Genomic DNA, 6,721 nt, shown 5'->3' on the forward strand with positions numbered 1-6,721 from the left:
ATCCGCCTGCCTCTGCCTCCCAAGTGCTGGGATTACAGGTGTGCGCCACCACCGCCCGGCTAAGTTTGCCATTTTCAACCATTCAACAATCGTCAAGGCTTATAAGATAAAGACCCAGGTTTGGCAAGTGGAAAACTATGGAAAACTTTGCATTCATGTGCCTTCCTTTTTAGTCTTATCTCTGTCCCTCATCTTACCACCATTGGAGCTGGAAAGATGGCTCAACAGCTAAGAGCATTGGCTAGTCTTCTAAAGGACCCAGGTTAACTTCTCAGCATCTACATGGAGGCTCACCACAGTCTATAATACCAGTTACACATGAAGGCAAAATACTTACACAAATAAAAAATAAAATAAAAAAATACTTCACCAAAACAAAATTCTGAGCCTCTACTCATCTGTTTCCACTGCTAGATAGAATTTGCCTCTATTTTTCCATTGCTCAGGTTTTAGTTTAGTTGTTAATTTGGAACTTTCCTGATCTTCAACCTCCAGTCCTGCAGCCTAGGGATCCTTTGGCAAATTGGTTCTCTAAAGTTATAACAGGTCTATTGACTCACAAAATTGTGACCTCTAAAAGCAGGGTCCCCTTAATCCAGCTAATAACAACTCAAATATGACCTGAAGCTGGCCTTAGCTATGGTGTTCTTGTCTCTATCCTTTCCTATCTATAATCTGGGATTATATTTTAACCAACTCCCTTTGTGTCTCAGAATCTGTAAGTGACTATAGCATTGTATGGTGGTTTGAATAAAAATGGCTCTCATAGGCTCATATATTTGAATGCTTACTCATTAGGGATTGGCACAATTTAGAAGGATTAGGAGGTATGGCCTTGTTAGAGGAAGTGTGTCCCTGGGGATGGGCTTTGAGATTTCAAAGCCCATTCCAGGCCCAGTCTATCTGTCTCAGTCTACGAACAGGTGATCATAATGTCTAGCTCTTAGCTACTTATCTAGCACCACATCTGCCTGCTGCTATTTTCCCTGATGCCATATTCCCTGCCATGATGACAATGGACTAAGCCCTGAAAACTGTAAGCAAGCCCCTAATAAAATTCTTTCCTTTGTAAGAATTGCCTTGATCATTATGTCTCTTCACAGCAATAAATATTTACTTGCTATATAGTTTTACAAAAACAACAAAAAGAGAAAACACTTTACAGGAGAAAAAAAAGTAAGATATAGTCTGACGAATTGGTATGTAAACAACTGCTTACCACCCAGATGAGGGTAATAACGAACCTAACCAAAGTTGAGTCATATTTTTAAGTTTTCTCTTTGCAAAGTGAAACCTGTCACAGGTAGAATAGGTGAAATGATGATGGAAGAAGCCTGGCTAACCATGTATATCAACAGGTATGCTCAAAGGTAGTATCTCCACTAGACACTGGACTTGAGTAGACAGCCCCAATAAACTGACTAATGTGTAGTATAATCCAGGATAACAATATATTATTTTTTAAAAATAAATATATGGGTATGATGTAGGATGTATGTGTTTTCTTTATCTTATAAAAGTACTTAGGAAGCCATGCTTTATTGAAACTGGCATCAAATCAAAGCAAGAAGAAGTGAAATGACATGATGACTGAAGCCTGATTACCATCACAGTCTGCTAAGTGGGATGAATTATTTCTTATACCTTTTGCATTTAAAAGTAAAGCATGCACTATTTTAGTTTTGAGTTGTTTAAAAATGATAAACTAACCAGGTGTGGTGGATCTCTGTGAGTTCAAGGCCAGCCTGTTCCAGGACAGCTACAGCCATTAACACAGAGAAACCCTGTCTCAAAACAAAACCCTGAAAACCAAAAGATAAGCTAAAAACCAAATAAAGCCTTTGCTTTTTGTTTGGTAGACACCTCTAGCTCTTTCCATCATGATTTAATTTGGGAAGCCTCATTCCTCACCCCACCCTGTCTCCAAATCCAGAGAACCTTCGAACAAAGGAAAGGTGCCAAAAAGTCCAGTCTGCATTCTTGGTGGCTACTGCAATTTCCTCCCCTGAAGTTGATAGCTACCCAAGTCCCCACCGAAAGTGCTCAGCTTTTGACCATAGTTGGGCACAAACCCAGCTTGTGGCCAACATGTCATCACCTGGCCTTACAACCTATAAAGTCTCCCAGCTTTCATCTGTGGGCTTCTTCAGCCTTGATCTCTGGGACTGGAATACTTGCCCCAAAGTTGCTTTGCTCAAATAAACTTGTTATACTTTTTCAAGTCAACTTGACCTGGCTTACTGCATTGGCAGAGAAACTTATTATGGGGGCGGGAGGAGGCCAAAAAACCTATTTCTTTTTATAAGCAAGAACCTTGAATTAGTTGGCTACTTGGTAGCTGTAGTCATGAGTTTAGGAGCTAACAGGCACATTCCTAGCTTAGTAAAGGGGAGAAGAAGAGGTTATGAACAGCATGTAGGATTTTCTTTACATAGGCACTAGAGTTGAGCAGTACACGAACTGACTCTCTGGAATCAAGTAGGGGACAAAGTCATGAGTCACTCACTACCTGTTTCCAAGATTGTTAATACATAGAACTTTTAAAAGACTAAGTCTCTTCAAAGTCCTAGTTAAATCTCCCTCATTTAGGATGATTCCTTCAAAGACAAACAGGTTTGTGGTCTCACTGAGCGTAGAACCTACTTTAGAGCCCTGTTAGTATAAACACTATCTCTTTGCTATTTCCTGCCAGGGCCTGGAAGGCCAAATCTAAGATCTCAAATGAAGCTTTGAAAAATACAGGCCTCAATTGTCATTAGAGAGGCTTCACCTAGCTATGGATGGAAACAGGTGTAGAGACCCACAACCAAATCTTAGGTGCACCTCCAGAAATCCTGTGAAAGAGAAGTATTATGGGAGCCAGAGGGGTCAATGACACCATAAGAAAACCCACAGAATCAACTAACCTGGGCTCTTAAGGGCTCATAGAGATTTAACTGCTAACTAGAGAGTCTACGTGGGACTGACCTAGGCTGTCTACATGTATGCTACAATTGTGTAGCTTGGTCTTCTTGTGGGACTCCTAACAGTAGGAGCAAGGGCTGTCTCTGATTCTGTTACCTGCTTTTGGAACCCTTCCTTCCTACTAGGTTGTCTCATCCAGCCTTAATAGACGAGAAGGTGCTTAGTCTTACTGCAACTTGATATGCCATGCCTGCACTTTTCTGAAAAGAAGAGTAGTAGATGAGGGAGGGGAAGGGAGGTTATAGGAACAAACTGAGAGGAGAGAAGGGAGAGAGGGAAAACTTATTTGGCTGAGAAAAATAATTAATTAATGTGTAGAGAACTAGGCATGGGGTAAAGGGTGGGGCTTGTGTGTAAGGGCAGTGTAGCTCAGTGTACTGGCCTGACAGTTGTCTCTCCTCACATATCACATCCCAAGTCACTTTAAGTTTCAGTTTTCTCATAAGTAAAATAAAGCTGAAAATAATCATGCCTACTTAGAGTTATAGGAAAATAAAATGAAACAATAAGAAGTGTGAAAGAACATTAGGTAAACATTCCTTTTTCTTACCACAAGAAACATTTCTATTTTGCTTAGAATTTTTAAACATTTGCATATTAATGACTAGTAGGTAGGAAATATGGAGGAGACATTACAATTAGAAAGGGAACAAACAGGCTTACATGCAGGACACATCTTGCTTTCTGAAGTGGATTGCATAAGCGCATTCCTTCCACATGTGTCACTTGCTTCCTAGTCAGGGCAAGAAGCTTGCTAAAACTCTCACGCTGGGACCCACTGAGGCAGGAGACAAAGAAGCATTATTGGAGGGAAGAGGAATGGTAAATGCTGGAAATGCTGTGGAAGGTATTTGCCGTCTTGGTCTTTCTGGCCATCTGCTATTGCAAGGCTATGGCTTTCTGAAAGACACATGAGAGCAGATAGCCCACTCGCCTGGAAGCATCAACCACAGAGTGAGTCATGCTTCTTATCAGCATGGATGCAGTCAGGAGATGTGTGGCTTCCAGTGGCTCCCAGCTTGGGGCTCTCTAGTTTGGCTCTGTGGCCTGCCTGGTTGGCCTAGATTTTCCAGTAACAGAACTTTCGAAGGAAGAAGGTATGAAATCAGTCTACTAACTTCTGAACAAAATCTGGAGAAAAGACATTATCTTGTTCTAGCCTTAAGTAAACAAAAATGATTCCACTACTGTAGGAGCCAGCCATGATAAGCTAAACATGAACAAATCACCCAAAGGAAGTTCTTTATTTCCAACCATTATCACCTGCCAGTGTAGGATCAGCCACCAATAAGTTTAATGGAGGCCTGACTCAGCAGTTTACCCTGAAGCAATACCTGGTTGTAGGAAAGACTACAAACTAAGATTACCTGAGCAACACCCAAGAACAGACCATCCAAAGGAAATGCCTAACGTTCCAACCACTGTAGATAGGATCACCTGCCAGCACACATTCACCAGGACACCCCTAGACAAATGTCAGCCAATCAGGGGTCCTGAACCTCAGAAACCCTTCAACCCCACCTTTACTACTATAAAAACCCAATTCTAATTGAGCTCGGGGCTCTCCATTTATTCCAATATGTTGGACATGCGGAGAGACCGAGTGCAAACTTGCATAAAATAAAGGCTCTTTGCTTTTACATAAAGGACTTGGTCTCCTTGTTGGCTTTTGGGAGACTTCACAGATTTGGGCATAACAACTACCAGTTCTAAGGCACTTGCTGCTTCCCAGAGCCTTGCAGGCAAGTAGGGGGATGGCAATAAATTTCTTACCCTGATCCAGGGCATACATTTCTTGCAGCATATAGAAGAGTGGTACTTTTCTGAGATAAGAAGCCTGCTTCCTCTCACCTCGCTCCAAGATCCTTCTACTTCAGCACTACTGACTGAAACCAAACCATCCTTATCTCACTTGTCACGACTGTCTGGTATAGCTCTGCTACAAAACAAGCAGCAATTTATTCCTTTTTTGTTGCCAAATAATATCTTATTAAGTAGATATACTGAGTTTTATTTATCTGCTCCTTGGCTGGTGAGTGTTAAGGGTATTTCAACTTTTGAGCTGTAATAAACAGTGCTGCCAAAACACTCATGTTTCATAGGGATGTGTTTTCTGTTTTGCGGGGGTGGGGAGATATATACCTATGAGTGGAAATTCTGGGTCATACAGTAACTACATCCAGCTGTTATAACTTCCAAACTGTTTTCTAATGTGTCTGAAGCATTTTACCCCTTACCAGCAATGTATAAAGAGTCCAATCGTTCTACATCTTCTGTAATATTCATCACTATGTTTCGCTTGCAGTTGTATGAGTGGGTGTGAAGTAGCATCACACTGTGATTCAATTAGCATTTCCCTAAAGACAATGACACTGAGCATCTTTCCAAGGCCTTATTGGCTATTAAAACTTAAAGCACAAATCAAACCCCACACACTAATAGTGGGAGACTTCGACACCCCATTCTCACATACAGATAGGTCTACCAGACAGAAACTTGAGACATGAGGAAACTAATAGATGTTGTGACTCAAATGGATTTAACAAACATATAGAACATTTCACCCAAACACAAAATATACCTTCTTCTCAGCACTTCATGGAACTGTCTCTAAAATTGGCCACATATTTGATCACAAAGCAAATCTCAAAAGATAGAAAAAAACGGAATAACTCTCTGTATCTTATCAGATCACTGTGGCTTAAAGTTAGAATTCAACAACATTAATTGCAGAAACCTACTGACTCATGGAAACTGAACCATGCTCAACTGAATCACCACTGAGTCAAGGAAGAAATAAAGAAAGAAATTAAAGATTTCTTTAAGTGAAAATGAAGGCATAACATACCCAAACTTATGGGACACTTTGAAAGCAGTGCAAAGAGGAAAATTCATAGCACTAAGTGCCCACATAAAGAACCTGGAGAAATCCCACACTAGTGACTTAACAGCATACCTGACAGCTCTAGAACAAAAAGAAGCAAACTCACCCAGGAGGAGTGACAGGAAAGAAACTGAGGGCTGAAATCAATAAAATAGAAACAAATAGAACAATAAAAAGAATCAACGAAACAAGGAGTTGGTTCTTTGAGAAAATCAACTAGACAAACCCTTATCCAAACTAACCAAAAGGCAGAGAGAATATCCAAATTAACAAAATCAGAAATAAAAAGGTGGACATAACAAAAAACACTGAGGAAATTCAGAGAATCATTAGGTCATACTTCAAAAACCTGTTCTCCACAAAATTGGAAAATATAAAAGAAATGGACAATTTTCTGGATAGGTATGACTTACAAAATTAAATTGAGACCAGATAAACAACTTAAACAGACCAATAACCCCTAAGGAAATAGAAGCACTCATTAAAAGTCTCACCCCTCCCCAAAAAAGTGAGGGCCAGATGGTGACAGCACAGAATCCTACCAGAACTTCAAAGAAAACTAATACCAATACGCCTCAAATTGCTCCACACAATAGAAACAGAAGGAATGTTGCTAAACTCTTTTTATGAGGCTACAGTTACCTTGATACCAAACCACACAGACACAACTAAGAAAGAGAATTACAGACCAATCTCCCTCATATACATTGATGCAAATATACACAATAAAATACTGGCAAACCGAATCTAAGAACACATCAGACCAATCATCCACCATGATAGAGTCGGCTTCATCCAAGAGATGCAGGGATGGTTCAACATACGAAAATCTGTCAATGAGCCGGGCGGTGGTGGTGCACGCCTTTAATCCCA

At 40.4% G+C, this 6,721-nt stretch overlaps 1 protein-coding gene across 8 annotated transcripts in view; it reads right to left on the reverse strand.

Moving 5' to 3' along the window:
* Scmh1 (Scm polycomb group protein homolog 1) overlaps positions 1-6,721 on the reverse strand; it is a 93,118-nt gene that overhangs the window by 37,217 nt on the left and 49,180 nt on the right. The gene's annotated exons all lie outside the window — the stretch shown is intronic.

The sequence above is a fragment of the Microtus ochrogaster genome, chromosome 10 (assembly GCF_000317375.1).
Source record: "Microtus ochrogaster isolate Prairie Vole_2 chromosome 10, MicOch1.0, whole genome shotgun sequence".
NCBI classification, from domain to species: Eukaryota; Metazoa; Chordata; class Mammalia; order Rodentia; family Cricetidae; genus Microtus; species Microtus ochrogaster.